This window comes from Acanthopagrus latus, chromosome 20 (assembly GCF_904848185.1).
Source record: "Acanthopagrus latus isolate v.2019 chromosome 20, fAcaLat1.1, whole genome shotgun sequence".
Lineage (NCBI taxonomy): Eukaryota > Metazoa > Chordata > Actinopteri > Spariformes > Sparidae > Acanthopagrus > Acanthopagrus latus.
Genome location: NC_051058.1, coordinates 5759902 through 5769021, shown reverse-complemented (window position 1 = coordinate 5769021; position 9120 = coordinate 5759902).

The following is a 9120-nucleotide window of genomic DNA, read 5'->3' as shown; positions in this document are numbered from 1 at the left end:
TGAAAGAGGAGCCCCCCCCACCCGAACACACACACACACACATACACACACACACACACAAAATCTGGCTGAGGAAGTAGATACAGATATTTTACTAGGTAAAGATAATTAAACCATGACGTATAATTAAACAAAGTAAAAGTCCTGCATTCAATGTCGCACTTAAGGAAAATGGCATATGTATCTGCTATATTTATATTTATGATATGATTGTTCACCTAGATATTATTATAGGATTAATGAACACTGAAGTAGTGTGGTCATCACTTTAATGCTGCAGCTGGCAGAAGTGGAGCTAATTTCGGCTATTTTAAACATGACCGGATAGCTTAGCAAATCAACTAGGTGTCTGAAGCTGTCACACAAATGTAGTGGAGACAAAAAGCGAAAAAAATTGCCTCCAAAATGTATTTGAGTGGAATCCAAGTCTTCATATTGAAATTGTGCATAACACTTTATATCAAAGTCCTTGTAGTAAGTGAGTTATTAGGTAATGAGATCTTGAAGTCTTTATAAGATACATATTCATATTTACAAGACTTCATGTGAGGCTTTGTTCCCCCTTTACATCCCGTAGATGCAAAAAGTATGGTCACCTGTAGTAAGTGACTGGTTGATTGCTTATACGTGCATGAAAATGAGTGTATATATCTTAATAAAGCAACAACACGGTAGATTTGTAATTGGTTTAACAATGACATAATAGGTTAGTAAGTTCATCTCAATAAATTGATTTGGAATGCTATTCTAAACAACTACAAGAAACACTTTTTTCTAAATCAGGCTAAAGTGTTAACAAGCTTTTCATAAAAGTCTTTAAATGGAATCTGACAACAAACATACTTACTGTGCTGTTGTTACTGAAATAGTTTTATAAACAATAATCTCATTAGGGCTGTATTACCTATTATGTATTGCTTATTCCAAGGACCTAATATAGGTGTGTGTCAGGCATTTCTCCTCTGTAGCTTCAGCTTCATGTTTGTGCATGTTGCCTGTAGCTGCTATGTAAATCCCCCCGATGTAAAATAGAATAGTTATAGAATAAAATGTGTGGAATATAAGCCACCGCCCCAGTGACAGACTGCGGCAGATTTTCATTCATCATTTCCCCCTTCCAAGAGAGCAGGTAGCATAGCCTGGCTTTGTGCTGGGAGTTGCAGCATGCGCTCAAATACATGGGCGAAAAAAAGCTGTCAGACGAGGGCATAGGACTGATGCCGAGACTGATGATGCACCCAGCTACATGGATGAAATATCCTTACTGTTCACTGTGCGGGTACTTTTTAACCCTATCAAGAATGTTTTTTTTTTTTTGTTTTTTTTTGGGAAATACACCTTTATTCCACAGACAGGAGCACACTCAAGCACACTATCAATCAATATCTTTAACTATGACTGCATTCCATTTAAATGTGCAGTTCCAGGGTCATGTAATTGTGCATGCTGGCTCACATGAATAGTCCAGTAGAACACTTCATGGAACTTTAGTTTACCAGGAAAAGTTCTTACTGATAGAAAAGCTTTTCACATTTCGCAATCACCTGTTTATTTTTTTTCTGCTTTTTTTGTTGATCTTTTTGTTCTTCTCTTTACTTCATTTGTCTCTGACTGGTGCATATCTTTTCATTTAGTCTTGCAATGGTTTTCTCATTTTATATTTCTTCAAAATAAACTAAACTGAACTGAAGTGAACTAAATTGAACTAAACTAAACTAAACTGAACTGAACTGAACTGAACTGAACTAAACTAAACTAAACTAAACTAAACTAAACTAAACTAAACTAAACTAAACTAAACTGAACTGAACTGAACAAAACTGAACTAAACTAATCTAAACTAAACTTTGAGGTGTGGCGCGAACTCAAATTATCTTTCACTGCTTGATTGCGCACAACCGTCTCCATTTGCCTTATCATGCCACTTCTAAGAGGTTCAGTGATTAAAAAGGGGAGAATCCTTACTCATGCAGTCATTTTGGTTCTTCTTTTGCTCCTCAGAAATTAATCAGTGTCCCTTTCAGTCTTTAAAAATCTCATGCTGATGGAGCCCTGACTTACAGTTAACCAACACAGGACCACAGTGACTCACAGATGACGGGTATTAGTGTGTCAAACAGTTGTTGAATTGAATTCGGGGGATGTGAGAAAACCCACTTTCTCGACATCACAGGGTGAAACTGTCGGGGGCAATTCCACGCCATGTGTTTTTTTCCTCTCCGCTGAGCACATAACAAGGTCTCAGCGTTTCATCTCTGCTTCCACTTCTCGAAGGAACCAGGATCTCTCTGGCCATGTGCAGCTTAGATTTAGACTGAGAGTGAGCACAGTGGATTATTTTTAAACGTAGCCCGAACACCTGAAACATGTGAAACAGGACCAGCGACTTATTTCTGTCCAATTTTGAAAGAGGTCTCACTCAGTGATCACTAGAAAACAACGTCTTTTGCTAAATTAATGAGGTGTCTAGGGGTGAAGGTGGGAAAGAGCGGAGCTTAAAGTTTCCAAAAGATACAATGCTGGTAGTTCACAACAAATCAGGGGGGAGATGGAAGAAGAGCGAAAGGTGCTTTAAGCTTCCTCAGACAATGCACAGGCTTTGTCACCCTGAGACTTTCAGGGGGGCCTTTGCTGGTGCACCTGTTACAAGAACCGGAAACTCCGGCATGACAAGTCATTAAAAGGTGTTAGTTTTGTTTTGCGACAGACTAATTTGGCTCCATTTGTGGCATTTAAAACATTTAGCTGGAGACTGCTGCAAACGAGAAAAGGTCAGGGCGGAGAAAGAGAAGACACTGCGGTCGCTGGTAACTGCAGATAAGATCACCATCAGGGGGCACAGGAGCGTTCAGAACTGTATTAGTTATGGTTGGATACGGCCTGTAGTTGGTTTTTGGTTAGGAAAATGAAGTACGGTTTGGTGCATTTGAGTCATTAAAGAACAACCACCTCCACACACACACACACACACACACACACACACACACACACACACGTACAGCATATAGAGTCACAGCTCTTTGACATTTATGATCAGCCAAGTAGTCACTCATGCCTAAGAATACTTAATGATACAGTTCGTCTCTCAAGAAGCGACCCTAGTTCAGCAGGATTTCTGATTGGCCGGTGGAAAAGTCCTTACAGTGCCATTTAAAACAAACGCACAGCCCCCGAGAACGAACAACGCCAACAAGCGCTTCATCCTCTGGATTCTTTTTGCAGGCCGGCACCTGCAGAAGTTTGCAGAGAATAAAGTTCTTCTTCCACTTTGGGTACATCAGTATGTAAATCAACTGAACGCAGCCTTGTGTGAAACACAAAAATCCAGAGGAAAACCAACAAGTTGAATTTGAGGAAGCACAAAAAAAAAAAGTATGACTCGGCTCGATGTTGAGTCACAGCGAAACCTTCGCAATTTACATTCAAGTATAACCAGGGCCGAAATTCTGCAGATACAGAGTGGACATAGCAAGGTCAAGCATATACATAATTAATTAACATTTATTCATACTGTGGATCAAATAATGCTTTTTTATCGATCAATATACAAGAAAGATGAATTAACATTCGGCCTATACATACAACGTACGTTTTGGTGCAGTATTGTTTCTTTCTTTCTGTATTTTACACATTATGAAGTGTATTATCACTTCAGTGCTTTTGAGAATTTGCTGCATATGTGGCAAGTGTTAATCCAAAATGAAAAAAAAATAAAATGGCCCATGCATAGAAACTGACAGACATGTCAGCCGTAACCCAGTCTCGGTGGATACATGTGATAATGTGCCACAGAACATGTCACATTCACATTACGTGTTTATGACCTGACTTCCACATTGGGAGCTGGACGAGCTGGTGGTGTTGCAGTTACAGGCGAGAGGGCTGCCAAGCCAGTGACCGCAGTTTCAACCTGTATTTCAACATTTGTACGTGAAGAAAGGCTTCATGTTTCTTTTGACAGGGCTCCACACTGTTTCAACATTTGTAAGCGTCACGCCACCGGATATCTTCTCGGAAACCTCGGGACAATTTCAAGCCACGTTTGTGGTGACAGAATGCCAGATCACCTCCGGCTGAGTTTGCAGAGACCAAAGTCTAAACATGACCCGTTTCCTCACCGTAACCAAGACCAAGAGCGTCACGGCTTACCTCATCACAAAAACTCCAGAGAAGCTGCATGATCGGAAAAAATGACAAGAGAAAGGTTCGCTGACATGCGCTCTGGAAAATAACTGTGTTCAGCGATACAGGAAAAGCAATGTCCCATCGGTAGCCATGCATCTATGGAAGTGATTTTTTTTTTTTTTTTTTTTCAAAATAGAATGCCATAAATAAAAGCTTCTGCCTGCTGGTATATTGTAACATAGTGGAATCAAAGTGAATGGTGTGAATACATGAGAGGGTAAAGGAGGTCAAGAAGCTGTCTGTGCAGCCTGGCTCACACCTCTAACCAAACAGCCACCTTCAGAAACCTGAACACCCAGAATAGACTCTCTGCAGATGGGTAGTCAAATTAAGAAAAGTAAAAAAAGGAGGAAGCCAGTTCACACGAGTGAAAAACAGAACAATGAAAAAAGGCCAAATCTTGACTAAAGCAAATGCCGGTTTAATTTTTTTTTTTTTTTTTTTTTTTTTTTAAAAACATACATTTACATACATACAGAAATATTCATACGGTTAACACCAAATGGATGATTTGTGAGCTTGGGAATTTTTTTGGGGGGAAACTCCAGAAGGCAGAGAGTTCTGTGTGTCTTACTTTTTTTTTTTTAGCATCATTATATGTAAATAGATAAAATAGACTGGAGTACAGCTGTAACAGTATATTGTACACAACAGTATTATTACTGCACCAATTCTAGACGTGGACCAGTAGATGGCGACAGCCTGCAATATTTGAAGAGACAATCTGTTGAGCGCAGGATCAGAAATCATTCCCAGCCTCATCTCAGATTGACCTTATCCCATTCAGGAGGGCAGCACGAACAACAGAATCACTCTTTTCTACCTTTGCTGAGAGGGAAGAATGGGAAAGACAGAGCGGGTCGTTTAGAAATTGGAAGGTTGCTGGTTCAAATTCTGGCTCCCCCCTTGCTGTGTGTCCAAGCGTTCTTGAGCAAGATACTGAACCCAGAATTCACCTCCTGATGAGCAGCTGGCACCTTGCATGGCGGCCTCTGCCATCAGCGAATGAAAGTGAAATCATTTGTAAGTCGCTTTGGACAAAAAAACCCTGCCCTGAATGTAGATGTACTTACAGGTAAAGGATTTGGAGGGGGTGAAAGCAGCCTCCCTGTGAGATATAGAGAGTATTGGCATATGTGCAATCAAAGGATGAGAGCCCACATGCTGCACAGTGCTCCCCTGATACGTCTACTAGGCCAGCGAGCAATGCTTCTCCCCCACAAGGGGTATACCTGTTCAATAAAACCCAACGTGTTGGCTTTCTTCAACGCCACCGTTACTACACCGACAGAATCGTCTGCCAGAGCAGAACTCTATCGACTTTAGAAGAATGGAAATCCCGGACAGATGCCGCCTTTTGTTCTGCGCCGGCGGAGGTCGTGAAATGGAGAGACATCTGGTTTTTAGGGCTCTCATCTTGTTCCTGCCGAACGATCCGGCCGCTGTCATGTGAAACAGATGGTCTTCGACGCATTTATCATTCATGTCATTCTTCCTGCAGTGCAGAGATGCTGTTCTCGTGTATAGTGCAGGGGAAGCAACAGATTTCACCACAAAAAAACTCCGCGGCGGTACCTGTACGTCAACCTCTCGCTGCATTCCTTTTGGTGGTATTCAGTCTGTTCCCGCAGCAGTTTGACCCGATCAAGCTCCAAGTAGATATACAGCTCTGATTTTCATTTTAAGAAAAACAACTCGGCGGTTTTATCCTGTCAGTTTAAAAATACATGTAGTCGAAGCAGCTGTCATTACTCAGCCAGCTCGCCAGGACAGAATATTGGCAGTCAACGTAACTGCAACACCATGATGTTCACATTTGACTGTTTGGGAGCTACAGATCAGATTGACATTCATCACATTCACATTACATGTTTATGACCTAACTTCCGTGTGTGTGAAGAACTAACAGGCATCGAGGCTGGCAGCCACTGACCACAGCTCAAGACGTGTTTTTCAGCCCCGTTTTTGGCAACCGAAACAGATATTTCAGGCAAAAAAATCATGATTTTTTCCTAACCCCAACCTGGTGGTTCTTGTACCTAAACTTAACAAGAGCTTATGTGCTGCGTTGTCAAATGACAAAACATAAAAATTAAACCCAAGAAACAAAGTTGCAACGTAAAAAAAATGTTGACATATCATTGGTTTTGCAGAAACGTTTATTGAGAGAGATTATTTTTTAATGAATTAGAGAAAAAAAAAATGCATTTATAACAGACTATGGTTCAAGTACTGCATGACGGATGTCAAGCCTCTCAGAACAAATTGAAAAACTGTTTATTATAGTCAAACTGAAAACAATACCTCTGCTTGGTTTGAAGGGGTTTCACCTGAAATTCAAATTTACCCTCAGGAACTCGAGGATGTCTTCACTTTCAGAACGTTGTGCTTTCCCATCCTGTTCAGTACCGGTACGTTATGCTGTATACTTTTTTTTTTTTTTCATTCACTGATTCTAGTTCGTCCTACTTGACCTTACTCTGCTCTACTTCGAGCCCGAATTATGCAACAGAACAGAGAGGATTTTCAGGAATGGTATGATAAATCAGTTCTCCATCTAGACATCGAAAAGGTCAGACATACAGAGGCTCGATCATACACTAGCATAGCTCTGGCACAGCGCTGACCCGTGATGACAAATCTATTGCGGACCGCACTGAATGTTGCGTTCACTGACATTTTTTTTTTTTTTTTTACATTGACATTCAAATTCTAATCTACCAAAGCTCATGTTCAGCTGGCTTGGGGAGCGAGCGGGAAAATTCGCATTCTGCTTTGTGCATCTAATCTTCGCTTCCCTCCTCTCACCTGCCACCGCCGCAAGAAAACATCCCCGAGCACGACATTCATTACAGAACACATTAGCTGTTTTCACACCGAGGCTGAATCCTCAGCAGTGTTGATTTGCACAGCGTTCCTGGTCGTGAGTCATATGGAGGCAACTCAGGCGGGACAGAAAATGAGAGGTGTATGAGGGAATTTGTTGCAAGAAGGCTCTCACGTGGAGGGTATTTAATTGAGCCTTATCCACTTCGACGTATCAGGGGACGAATGACTAAATCCACATTAAACCAAAGAAAACATTTAAGCTTCTAATATAATTTTGTCTCAAGGGGTGTCATGTGAAATCATTTAGAGTTTCAGCTACAACTTAGTACAAAATTATAAAACTGTGAAGGCTTTGCAGACATTAAAGATGCCTGTAATTAGCTTATGCTAGTGGACTCCATTTTTCAGCCTAAGTTAGCTTCTGTTGCTCTCCGTTAGCTGAGAGACACAAAAACGAGGCACTTGAGATCGCGCACAAAGTCGAAAACTTGACCTGAGTGCGCTGTACAGATCTGGGGCAACAAAACTATTCTCTCTCAGTGCAACAGAAAATAAATTCAAGAAGTAGCCACCTGGATTAGCTTTCAAAGCTAAAAGCTATAGTATGGTAAGTATATTTGGGTTTCTTGCTTTGCATTCAGTTGTAGTTGGCGTCCATTTTGTTTTCCCCTTGTGTGTTATTTGGTTTGGCCAAGCCACTATATATGTGCTCCCTTATGTCATTCATGAGGTCTGTTCAGTTCACTTAACATCTTAGTTCTCTATTTGTTATATCAAGTGTCATTATCTTTTGTTGACCTCTTTCATAGGCTTAGTTAACAAATTTGCCTTGACTTTTGTAAAATATTTCATTTTTGGGTAAATAAAACCTTATTTTTTGGAATCTATATTCCTGTCTCCTAATTGCGTTACTGCTTGATCCCTGACAGCTACCATGATAATCTCCTCATATTAGATTGTTAGGTTGTACTTACCGTGGTCACCATCTTAGATTGGTATATTGGCATGCTAACATTTCCTTATCAGCGCTCAACAAAAAGTCCAAAGCAAAGCAAAGCTGATGATGGAAAGAATAATAATGGGATTAGAAAAAAGTTACTACAATTTATCCAGTGGGAAACCATGTTGGTTGGCACAGTGGTGCGGCCCCCGCCCTGTGATGAACTGGCGACCTAGCCAGCCGTCGCCCAGTGTCAGCTGGGATCAGCTCCCTGTGACCCAGCCCCCCTCCCTGTGCACAGGACAAGCAGTTTCCGATGATGGATGGATGGATGGAGACTGGGTTGCACAAAATTTCATGGCAAACCATCAATCTCCATAATTCAGTTTGGAGCGAAGCAGCTGACCGACCCGCCGAATGTTCTGTTTCTGGAGTCACGTTGCTGGCATTGCTGAAAAAAAATGGGTGAGGTAAAGTAGGGTAAAGACTAACTCAGGCTGAATAACCCTGGTTTTAATGGCATTAATATTAGTATATTCCAACGTGTGATGTTAAATATAACAGTAAATGTTTAAATACAGACATTAAAATGCTGCTATGACAGTGTTGTATGTTCCCTAATTCGTCTAAATTACTTAGACGATGAATTTACACATCACTAACTCTATTTTTACAAGGTGAGTTGAGTCTTTTAAGTCATTTTTCTAATTGTGATAACTTTCAGGGTATCAAAAGGGGACGATCCTGTATGGAATCCTGTAGGGAGGCTCAGCTCATCTGGACTGAATGTCTGATTATCCGGTACACATCTCCTCTCTTCCCCCGTTTCCACCCAATGAATTTTCTTTTCAAAAACGCACATTAATCAACATTACTGTAGATGTGCCAGCGTTTCCCAGATGGATCATTTTCGACCGCAAGTCAAGATAACGCCAGCGAGGGCAGCAAAATAAGCATTCTCAAGCAGTGCACGGACCACGCAGAGCAACAGGAAACAGCCAAACATTAATACGATAACGAGGCTGAAGCATTCACTATCCAGCACACTGGCCAAGTAAACAACATGGGGCAACAAAATACAAAGATGCAATATTGAAGCAGCGATAAGTAATAGGACCTCAATAAATTGTATGTTGATCTTGATGTTAAATGATGTTATAAATTAA